The sequence below is a fragment of the Chironomus tepperi genome, unplaced genomic scaffold (assembly GCF_022539635.2).
Source record: "Chironomus tepperi strain 1889 unplaced genomic scaffold, CSIRO-AGI_Ctep_v1 contig_456, whole genome shotgun sequence".
Lineage (NCBI taxonomy): Eukaryota > Metazoa > Arthropoda > Insecta > Diptera > Chironomidae > Chironomus > Chironomus tepperi.
The window spans coordinates 653397-665619 of record NW_027226578.1 but is presented as its reverse complement, the minus strand read 5'-3'; the positions used below and the strand labels follow the sequence as shown (position 1 = coordinate 665619).

Genomic DNA, 12223 nt, shown 5'->3' with positions numbered 1-12223 from the left:
CCCAAACTCAGCCCAATCAACCCCTCCCCCATTGAACATATCTCTGAATACGATTCATTGCCATGAAAATGACACATGTAGCCTTACCACACGAGAGCTCGAATTCTTGACTTAAGTTAACTGTTCCATATCATAACCCCTAATTCCACAATAAGTATGAATGAGTAGCACACATCAAAAGAGAAAGAAAAAATAGAAGAATCAAATATGTTTGAGATACCGATACTATATGTGAGCATCATATATATATCTATAAATGTGTATATAGAATAGAAACTTACTATAATAATGGCAATGGAGAAAGTTCACAAAAGTGACACGATTCGACATGAAAAATGACTTTGAATGGTTGATGTGAAAAGACACAGCAGAAATAGAGAAAAAGAGAGAGATTGAAGCTAGAATAACAAGCCATTGCTATTTGGATGCTTAAAAAAATTATTTCAATATCACAGCGACATTTCTCATTTCAATCGTGATCGTTTCGTGAATGTTTTTATAGCTATAAATTTACTTTTAGTCGACAGTATTGATTTTTTTTGATATGTTTGTATTCTATGACGATATGGTATCAATAAGCTATTCACTCACACTCCAATCTAGACAGTATCTGTCGTCTCTGTAATGATATCAGTTGTTGTGGATGGAAAAAATCTCATCTATGGACGTGAAAAATAACAAACAAGGAAATCTTTCATTTCTATTGAATTGCATGGAGAAGTTGAAATAAGGAATTGAAGAAGTTGTGTGAATATTGATATATGAAGCTATTATTAGGTAGATTTGATAAAAGAATTGCAGTCTATTGCTGAATATTTTTGGATGAATTCATCAATATAGGAATGAAATATTATTGGAAGTCAATTCTAAAATTGGTATAGAATGAGTTATATAATGGCTCATGAGAGGACCAGAATCATGTTTTCAGCCTCGATCTTGAGATTTGTTGAGGCCAAGACTTTGAAGTATACCTAAAGTCTCAGTTTTGGTCCATGTCTCGATCTTGTCTTGGTCTCCAATGTTTTGAAATCGAGACTTCTGAAAACCCTGTTTGTCATTGAATAAAGTCATTGAATACTCAGCAGATATATGTTCCCAAAAAATCAAAAATCTGGATCATTGACATGATAATGATCTTGTAACTGAATTATTCAAATTGCTTCCATTAATGACTAATAACATCGACGTTCATCCATAATTAGTTGTCTTTGAACAGCGATAATCAGTCGATTGCTTACAAAACAAGATGTATTCTAGTCCAGCATTGAAAAACGGCTTTCCAATGCCATCTTCTGTCCACAGTGTTCCTAAATCGCTGCCAGCCAGATTTATTATCAAATTGTCCTTCATTAAGTTCCAGCCGTCAGGCAAATTGATCGTCGTTGGACACCGGTTGCCGAAGGACACCGAACACAAGGATCAACATCAGCTGTAGACACCCGTAACAGATGTCAAAGCCAGGCGTTTCGACCAGTAGTCGGTACCAGAATGCCATTTCTGATCAAATCTACCGCATCCTATTTAAAGACCCTTAAAGTCGATGACAAAAAATATTGATTCAATTCACGTAATCAACAATACATCCAAATGTTAGTCACTAATAGAAGCCATGTAATTCATCATATCATTTAGACCAGAATACACACTTTCATATGACAAAGGAACAAAAAGAAACAACAATTTTTTTGTCATCCAGAAACAAAGAAAAAAAAAACAGCCACACTAAAGCTGTCGAAAAAAAGGATGAAGGAAAACACAGAAATTAATTAAATCTGCTTTCTTTTTTCTCACTTTATCGCCTTTCCTTCCTTTTATTGCCTCTCGATAATTCCTTTTAACAATAGTAATAACGATGATGATGACTTAAAGAGCTATTCTTCCATTCTTGGACCTTTCTTCCTATTTCCTTTTATGATATTTTAATGAATAATTTCAATAGGAATTAATTAGGTCATGCTGATGATGTTAATGGCATTATTTGATGGAAGGATATTGAAAGGAAAAAGGAAAAATGGAACTAGTAATCTCCTTATGGGTCGGTTTACTGGAAAATTAGATAAGAAAATGAGAAAGGCTTGATAGCTTTATTGAATTAATAAAAAGGAAGGGAGATTAAGGTTGTCAATTGATTTGCATAAAGTAATTTAATATGTGTGATAAAATCAAAAGAACTTAAATATTTGTAGTCTTAATTGATTGATGCTGATAAATGGGTAATCTGAGACTAATATCCAAGTGTCTAGAGGTGGAATCAGGGAGCTTTCTATAGACTATCATTAATTGGTTAGTAAAGTTCATGATTAAGACTGAAAAGATACTGTTGGGGCCGAATTCAATTTAAATCCAGCATCACAACGACCAAAAAGCTGTCGATTGCACTTGGTATTAGAAATTGACAGGCAATAACTCGCAAAAGAACCAACTTTAGGCGCCATCTGAGGAGAACATAGATCACAATTGATCACTACCGCAACTTGAATTGATTACCCAACATAGGCTGTATAGGAATTCAATCTCCGACTGGTCAGTAAGGTATGAGCATCCAACAAATAATCGACATTGGGTATGTATCCGAGTAGGATTATAATTGAGTTGCTCACTTATTAAGTTTGCTTTTTGAGAGGCCTCCTTGCCGGAAATTTTGATACAGTTTAAACCAGTGTCATGGCATTTCCTTAGATCCTTAAAATTTGGTTGCCCTTTTTAAACTCCTTCCAGTAATAAAATTTGGTCAATAAGTCAAACTTTTCACTATAACCATAATCATCAATTGTAATCCACGACCTCTTAGATTTCCTAATAGACCCCTAAAGCTACTTTGAAGCTATCAACTTACTAATCGACTCTTATTAGAATTTTCATTCCTTACCCAAGGTTACTAAACCCATAACATTTCTCTAATATTAAAAACCTAATTTTCTAAATTTTCTAATTAACTTCAAATGTCACATAATCAGCATAAACGATTAATCCATGTTATTTTGTAGATTATTTATCATGCATAAAACTTTCAGCAATTTAATTTTTGATATTTAAACTTTTTTCCCAATTGGTGTAAATATTTACTACCTATAAAATAGTTGCACGTATCAAAACCAACACGTAACTGAACTATATCCATGGAAATAAATGAAAATATTTACAAAACTTTTTTGTATACAGTAAATAAAGTTTTAAGTGTACTGAAATTGGAAACAAGAGGCTATAAATAAAGTTGTTATAAACATTTTTTCAATAATTAAGATCTAGAGTCTAATTAAAGCTGTAATGTAGAGGCATAATTAATCAAAAAAATATGTTTTTAAAGGAACCAAAAAGTTCAAAAGTTTCCATGACTTTGCATGTTTTTGCCTTCAATTTTTCAATTAATATTCCTTATGATTTTTCGTCATTTTATCAACAATGCTTTTGGGTAATTAAATTCCTCTTCTTACTTAACGTTGAAAGATTGGAGTGAGGAATCAATAAGAGGCAATCGCATACCTTTAATTCGTTTTTTATTCCTAACAGATGATGATGATGATGATGACGATAATTTTCTATGTTAATTAACCTTCTTTTCCTTTTCGGTTCGCTCTTTTTCCTTATTTTTTTCTTCTCTTATCTATTTAATGAAGAGGAAAAGTTTTTAGCGAATATTTCAGGATATACTGTAGAGGTCTGGTGGAATTTTGAAGTTTGTCTGTTGATTAGTGCTTTAATTTTGGATATCTGATGTTACTCTATGGATCGGCAAATATTGAAATGTTACCACCACGGCGACGACTCGGTCGTATACTTAAAGCCAAGTGGCTGCCACTTGGCAATTTCCGTTGTTTTCGCCAAGTGGCAGCCACTTGGCTTTAAGTATACGACCGAGTCGTCGCCGTGGTGGCAACATTTCAATTTGTGCCGATCGGGTAAGGATTTAGCTTTGAAATGGTCAATTTATAGAGGATTCAAACCTTAAAGACCATTGAACATTGAATGCCACCCCTCCTCCTTCCTTGAAGGTAAGAAGTGTACGTCTATCCCCTCCTCTCTGAAGGTAGTAAGTGAATGTCTATCTATCACTCAGAACGTAATTAGAAAGCGTCTAACCCACTCTTTCTTGAGCGTAGTGGTAAATGAGCGTCTATCCCCTCCCATCCCTTCCCTCCTTCTGTACGTAATAAGTGATCGCCCCCTCCCCATGAAAGTCTGTGCCCCTGAACGTAGTACTTGAATGTCTATCTTTCTTCCCCCTGAACGTAATAAGTGAGAGTCTACCTTATATATCACTGGACGTAATAATTGAGCTTCTATCCCATCATCCTGAACGTAATAAGTGAATAAATCCCAACCCCCTCGAATGGAATATATACGTCTATCTCCCTCTCCTCTGAACGTAATCAGTAAACGGGCCCCTAACAAATTCACACTAAGATGCTCATCTATATTTACATCAACTCTAAAGTCTAGTGGAATCCAAGTATCAGCAACTATCTCAAATGCGCTCTATGTTCCCCAACAATTGCATTTCTTACTTGTTCCTTAATCATTCGAATAATTTTAATTTCTTCATACTAAATGTGGATGAATAAAGAAAAGGAAAATCGCGATCTCTTTCGTCTTATATTTCCATACATAACTTAGAAGGGACGAACTTGGTAATTATTTTCTTCCTTTTTTTGCCTTTTTTTCTCTTTTAGCGACATGGCAATTAAGTGATGCTCACTTCTTCTCATTTTTATTATTCCTTTTAATCTAATTTATCTTTTCACTTCTATTTATATCTTAAGAAGGAGCATCAAGAATGGTAGTAAATAAAACAAACACATCGTGCACCCCTAGATGATATGCAGAATAGAATAGGCGGCCGATACTAATCCAACTTCAATTTAATTAAGACTTGAAATACACACAATTTTTGTATTTACCGAGCATATAAATTATAATTACAGTTAATTTAAATTTAAGTCTTTAAGATACTCTTCATGTGTCTTAAAATTTTTTGGGATGTACGAATCCTAAATTTATCATGGATATAATAAGAAGTCTTGAAAAATTCAGAATAAGAATCCATTTTTCCTACGGATATTTGATTTCATCGCAGTCTTCGGTGTAGGTGGGGAATTTCCTCAAATAAGAATCCCTCCCCCGTCCTTTGATGATCAAAGAAACCCAAAAAAGTATTTTAAAGAGAGGTTTCTTCTTTACTTTAATGTTTAAAAATTCACTTCAAGGTGGACGACCTCTGGATGCTGCTTAAAATAATTTAAATTAGATTATCAGAGAGTACTCAAGGATTAATAGTGGCTGAGGTAGCGATTAGGAATGAGGGGAGTTGTCATCTGAACCCCCTACTCTCCCCTCCTCCTTGCTAAAATACACTAGCCAAGCCTGTCTTAATTTCTTTTGCAAACTTACTTTGCTGACCTTACAAATCAGTTGCAGTTCACGGTTTCTTTTGAATGGCGCTTGAATCAGACTTTATCACTAGCTCTATTCAACAGGATTCCATACAAAACTCGATATGACTAGAGTTTCCTGAATTCCCATTCTCGTATTCGGGAATATTCCCAGGAAATTTTCATATGGAATTTTATATCCATTGAAATCATGTATTCCCTTTTTGGAACCCTTTACCCGACACAGAGCTCCTTATTTCTATGTTATGAGCAACCTTACCAGCAAGAACGTATCCAGCATTTAGAAGAGATTTGGAATTGTTCCACGAAAAACCCTAGAAAATTGAAGATGCAGATCCAAAATGACGAAGATTGATAACTCCAAATTTCTACCCTTTGGATGCACTCCTAGTTCCCAAGGTATCCAAAATTCATCCATTTAAAACCTCCTCAAACTATAAAGAAATAATATAAATTACATCAAAAAGTAAACAGCATCCAAAAAAACCGAAATTAAAACCGAGAATCTCATCAAGAGAAATAATGTAATGTGATGCTGACATGCCGGTTAAGATAATACCAAAAGGGTAAATACGGAAAAAATTCTTTCTTGTCTCATTTTCTTTGTCACTTTCTGCTCGTGTTGGATGAACAAAAAAGTATTTAAAGATGAAGTAGCATATCGTTTTATGAATAAAAAGGAAGGGTTATTGTATAAACATCCACATAAAATAGAACGAGTTGGAATTGTCACCCCACCATAATTGGCGAAAAATTAGATTAAAACACTTTTTTCTTCGAGCAGTGTTGCTGCTACACAAAAAGGGGTTTTAATGTCACACGCAAATTAATAAATAGTTAATGTAAAGTAACCGACAGTCAAATTGATGCGATTAAATACAGAAACAAGAAAAATTCATGAGTGGGATGGAACGGAAAGTAGTTTGTGGATGTTAATGGGTTTTGTTGGTTATTGACGCATTTTATAAGAATGTGGACAGTGATTGTATTGGTTATTTGGTGTGGTGATTCTTTATGTTCTGTATAGTCTGTGTAAATTACAGTTCTATAAGACCAAGTCTTACTTCGGGATTTTAAACTGGGATCATTAACTCGAGGTTTGGGTCAAATTCTACCTCCCCTTTAATTATTCAATTTTTTAGGGGTTTTGGAGACTTACACCCCTAAATATATGCATGTTTGCAATAAACTACTTTCCGACCCCACCACCCTCCTAAAAATTCTTTGATTCGTCCCTGATTGGACGTCTATACTAAAAGTTAAGAAAGTAAGTCCATAAGAGGCATGCTTTCCATGGTGGTCATTTGGTGGCTCACCGGATCTCTTCTGTGCTCACCAGAGCTCGAAGCAATCTTGGACTTTGTATGGAAAGGAGTCAATTTGAATCAACTCGCTCTATGATTTACAGTAACGTCCTATGATTCACAATAATGTTCTATGATTCACAATAACGATGTACGATTCACAGTGGACCAATAAGAACTAATCATCAACTAGAGCCGACTCAACTCCATATAGAACCTCAATAATTTCCCATTGAATTTCAATTCTAATTTATACCTATATCCAGCATATTCCATCAAATACAAATCAAACTGACATCCACATCCACAATACAACCCTCAGAAATTCAGCTAAAAACATTTAAAAACCCAAAGAATACCCGCAAAAAAGAATTTCACCCCATATTTTCAAATGTAAATGTAAATTAAATCAACAATCAGCAATTAGTATAATAGTACATGCAAAAAAAAAATAACCATTGTTAATAGTCATAAATCGTCCACCACTTTACATTCCTCTCTTCTTTCGCCTATGATCGCAATCCAATATACAAGCTATGGAATAACAGCAAAAAAAAATATTGTTTACATCGATAAAAGGCGGCAGTTGCAAAAATAAAAATATATATTCAGCCATCATAAGAGTCGAGAGACGATTGTAGTGGAATTATGCAAATTTATTAAATTGCACTTTACACCCATTGTTGCCGCATAACAAAACATCATCACAAGTCGCCGTAATGTCGGTGCACGCAAAAAAAATTGCCGTTTTTTTCGGGTAGAGCTGAATAACAGAGCTTGTGCTTCCCGTTTTTTTTTTTATAAATATTTATTGCAGAAAGTTGAGAGCATCAGTAAAAGTTTCAACAACATTTTACATGTTTATTTCCCTTTCATATTGTGTTAAGCAACAACAAGCATATAGCAACAACAAAAAAAAAGTTCTTCCTTTCACGTTTTCCTCTCCTTCTTTTCACATATTCTGTTATTCCTTTTGAGGTGGTAAACATTTCATGTTTGGAATTAAATGAATTGGATTTTTATGTGTCAAGTTTTTTTCTTGCTTGCTTACTTTTCAGCTTACATTATAACATGTGCATTGTAAATGTCTCATGCAAGACAAATTATCGTTAGTGCACCATGAAAATTGTTTAATTTTTTTTTATTTGCTCGTATTGCTTGCTATTTTCCTTCTTACTTCGTTAAGAGAGTGGATAAGTTGGTAAGTTGATACTGATCTGGATGTGGATAATGGAGGGGTTGGATGTTGAGAATTTCTTGAGGTATTACTTACCATTGATGACAGGAAGTAAGTACCGAAATACTAATAAACACCGAACAACACACCGTGCTCGCTAGGGCACTGCTGATGTATGTATTAAAAGTAAAACTTAAAATTTATGCTTTGATGCTACCGTGTCGGACAGTTCATAACCATTTTTATACGGAAAGATGCAATTCGTTACATTCTGTCATTTGGGAACCAGAGATGAAGCTATGAGAGAATAAAGTTCTAAGTGGTTAGGATTCCCGGATGATAAAAAGAAGAAAATCCTTAAGTTTGAAACATAAAGACATCAGAAAAGACGAGACAGTATCAAGGTATCAATTCTAAGAATATAAAGTAACAAACAGCATTCTAAAATACAGCTTATAAGTCAAGACGTTCACTGTCTCTTGAATGTCACTAAAGTGACTTGTTAGTGCTACTCTCCACTTACTCAAGCATGTTCCCATGTGCAGCTTTGACTCTGTTGCTGGCTTAGTCACCATGTTGATGGCTCATCCATGTCAACCATGTCAACCATTACTTAATTCTTCACTGGCCGTACCCAACTGTTCTCTCAAGTTGGCGTCTGATCGGCTCTATCTCTGGTTGCATTAGTCAGCCACCCATACCAAACGCTGTCTCAATGTCAAGAACCAATCTCCAAATGTTTAACAATCTCAAAAACAGACTCAACGACAAATCAAATAACCTAAACCACAACAGATTTCTTATTAATAAAAACTGCACACATAAAAATAGTTACAATTAATAATAATGTTTATAGGTGAAAGATAGACAGCTAAGAACATAACATAAAACTTGAATTATTTTAATTTATTCACAACACTAAAAACATGCCGATTTGTGACTACTGATAAGCCTAATAGCGTGATGTTGACGAAGAGAAAAGAAATAGAGAAGTTTTAAAAGCCATAATCAGTTAGCTACTACTGTGTGTGCCTTAAATAACATGGTATTTTAACACTTAACTAACATGCTAACGTTGTACGGACACTTTTGTGGCTATTTTAATTTTTCTTCTCATTCTGTTTTTATGCTGTGAGTCTTTTGTTCCGTTATGAATAGAATTGGCTGTTGCACGACATCATGCGGATGTGGTGAAATATTCGCATTCCTTTCCAATTCACCATAAAAAATCCTTGCAAGTCATTCAAAAATCAGTCAACTTGAAATATCCCCTTGAATGTTTTTCAATGTTGATGTTGAATGTTTCTGAATTTAATGCAGCATTGAAGATTTGACGAAATGTTTTGCTCGTTGAAAACATTCAAATATTCAGCAAGATGAAAACATTGAACATTGGATATTAAAGCATTCAATGCTTTAAGTATTGCTTTTTGTCAATGCAGTGCTCCATGCCTCAACAGCCGTGATCGTCTAGTGGTTAGGACCCTACGTTGTGGCCGTAGTAACCCAGGTTCGAATCCTGGTCACGGCAACTTTTTTTGCTCTTTTTTGTTCCTTTTTGAATTTTTTGTTCCTTTTTTGATAATTTTCATTAATTTTGAGTGTGTAACATGAAATAAATTTATGATGACTTATACAACAATTACATGACATTCATCAAGCCACTACATCTGACCTTTAAAATATTCGTGAAAGTCATAACTAAACAGAAATGTATGAATGTGAATCAATTATATAATAGCTTAATTATATTTATCACATTAATATATACACATGTGTCATAGCATAAATATCGTATACCGCACACTCTAAAAAGAGATAAACATGTAAAGCTCATTTGTATTCGAGTAAGACAAAATAACAAAAAAAGCCGAAATTATACAGCGACAGAAAAAGAATCTGCGATTTCTGTGGACGTTTTGCGTAGTTGCTTCATATATGTTTATAAATAAGTGCAAAAAAAGAATATTTTTGCCTATCAAACGACAGAAATAACCGGTTCTGTTTTTGTTTTATTCTCTCTCCGTACTCTTACGTTAGTAAATATTAATAACAAGCCCCCCGAATTATTTTTGTACAGACACTTTTGGAATAAAGATTTTTTTTTGTTATTTTTCACTGAACTTGAGGTCAAAAAATTCAGAAACAATGAGAACTTCTAGAAATAAACGGAAAATGATTGGATTTACTTGGACAATGTGATTTGCGGTGGAGAGTTCCTTAGTTCCTTTGATGAAATTCGAGTTGATTTACTAGACAGAACTGGGTAGTAAGGATTTTGGACAAATGACATTTATCAACATATGCAGCTCAATCTAGTTCAGTGTTGTTCAGACTGCGTACTCGACACACTAGTGTTGAATCACATGGTTGCTAAGCAAGTATTAAATCTAGTATTGAAAGCAAGTAGTGTGCAGTTTCGATCGTGGCTTACTACCAATGTATGCAATGCCACAAGAAGTTTGACATTCTGTATTAGCTTGTCATTCCAAGTTTTCATCTCAGGAAAGCCTTAGCACGAAGGAGACTTGAGTTCTATAAGGAGTCATGCAGAAGTGCTACCAAAAGTTTTAGGGATACGCCCATGAAGTCACTTGACCTCAAATTGACTTCTTCATTCTATCCTAAACTCCTTGGTGCTCATTTTCAAAAATGTCATACAATCTTACATAACCTCAAACCTGATCCTTCATAACCGCACAGCACATGATCATCTAATAACCCCTTTCAGCAAATTCCAACTGATTATTTCTTTCTTCTTTCATTGTCTTTCATAACGATGTATTTTAAAAATACTTTCAATTGATAAGCGGAATAAGGTAAATACACTCTACGATAAGATTCGTTGGAGGCTACTCAGCCGAATTTCTTAATAATTTGCTGGAAATTACAGGTTTGAAGTGGATAATAATCAGGTAAGTTGATCAAGTAATAAGAATAATTGATGTTTATCAAGCAATTGGTTGAGAATGTGAATATTTAATAGTGTCATTAATACCCAATTACAGATTAATGAGAAATCAACTGTGGCACTTTGGAGGAAATGTCAATTTCTTGGTTTTATTCACAATTAACAGGAATTTTGCTAGTGTTTCATATTCCATTTCGTTTTTTGAAGGATTGTCATCATGAAATCAGTCCTTATTTATTTGCTGCATTCAAGTCAACTACAGAACATTGCCGAATATGATTCATGCATGCAAAACTATAAAAATGTCCCAAAATTAAATTAAATTTCAATTCAAAAGACTCATATTGGGATGATTGCATCATTTATGTAGCAAAATGATTGCATCATTTGTGAAGTCGCTTCCATAAAAATTGAGATATTATACAGTGACATACTTAAACGGATTGTAACATTAGTCGGCAATGGAGTTGGGAAGTAGATAAAAAAGTCGGCTTCCGGCGAAGGCTGTCTTCTTCTTTCTACCGGTAGCTCCTTCAAGTTGCCATCTGCCAAAAGTTAGACTTTGAATAGTCTTTTATTCTGGAATTTCCCAAAAATCATCATTCAAACTCAAGTAAATCTGCTTATTTCCAGCATAATCTTCATCCAACCATTGTCAATCTGTTGAAATTCTATACACAAAACCTGTTCAAGTCGTCGACAATCTTCAAAAAGTACACAAATATTACTCATTAAATTTGAATCATTTTTTGCATTAAATATAAACAAACAACCCAAGATGCCTTTGGAATTCACGTGAAATTTAAATTTACCCGTAGCTTATCACATTTTATATTCAGCACATTATCAACATAAGTGAGCACGATGAACTCTTTGTCAACCTCAAAAATCGCCCAAACAATCAATTTTTTGATTAAATTAAATAATTTCACTTTCTTTCCCGTCACAAGCTTGAAGTGCCTTATTAAAGAAGTAAAATTGGCTATAAATTACTGGTTTTTGAATTAAAAGACACAACAACAAAACAAAGAAATAAAGTCAAAAGCTATCACCGCTCTCAAAAAAATCATCATTTTAGCGATAATGACTTTATGCCTCGGTTGATGTCAACACTCCAAGTCAAGCCATAAAATACAACACACGGCATGATAAGAAAGTAAAAGGTGATTAAAAATCATTACTAATTAATTTGCGATGCAATTAAAAAATATTTATGCAATAAAGATAATCCTAAATATTTGCTTTTTGTCACTCCGAGTGACAGAATTAAAAAGTGTAGAGGAATTGAGATTGGTTATCGCAACTTTGTGTTCATCTTTTTGATAACACTAGAACATTCGCCACGAACAAAAATTAGCTTGAAATACTAGATAATGAATCGTTACGGGTAATTTGAAGTTGAATACATCCTGCTTTTATTATAAAGATTAGCATCTCAATC

General features: G+C 34.0%; 1 non-coding gene across 1 annotated transcript; it reads left to right on the top strand.

The window, feature by feature from the left end:
* The first annotated feature begins 9330 nt into the window (after positions 1-9330).
* Positions 9331-9402, top strand: TRNAH-GUG (transfer RNA histidin (anticodon GUG)). Its single transcript has one exon. It is a non-coding gene; the product is annotated as a tRNA-His (tRNA).
* The last annotated feature ends 2821 nt before the right edge of the window (positions 9403-12223 follow it).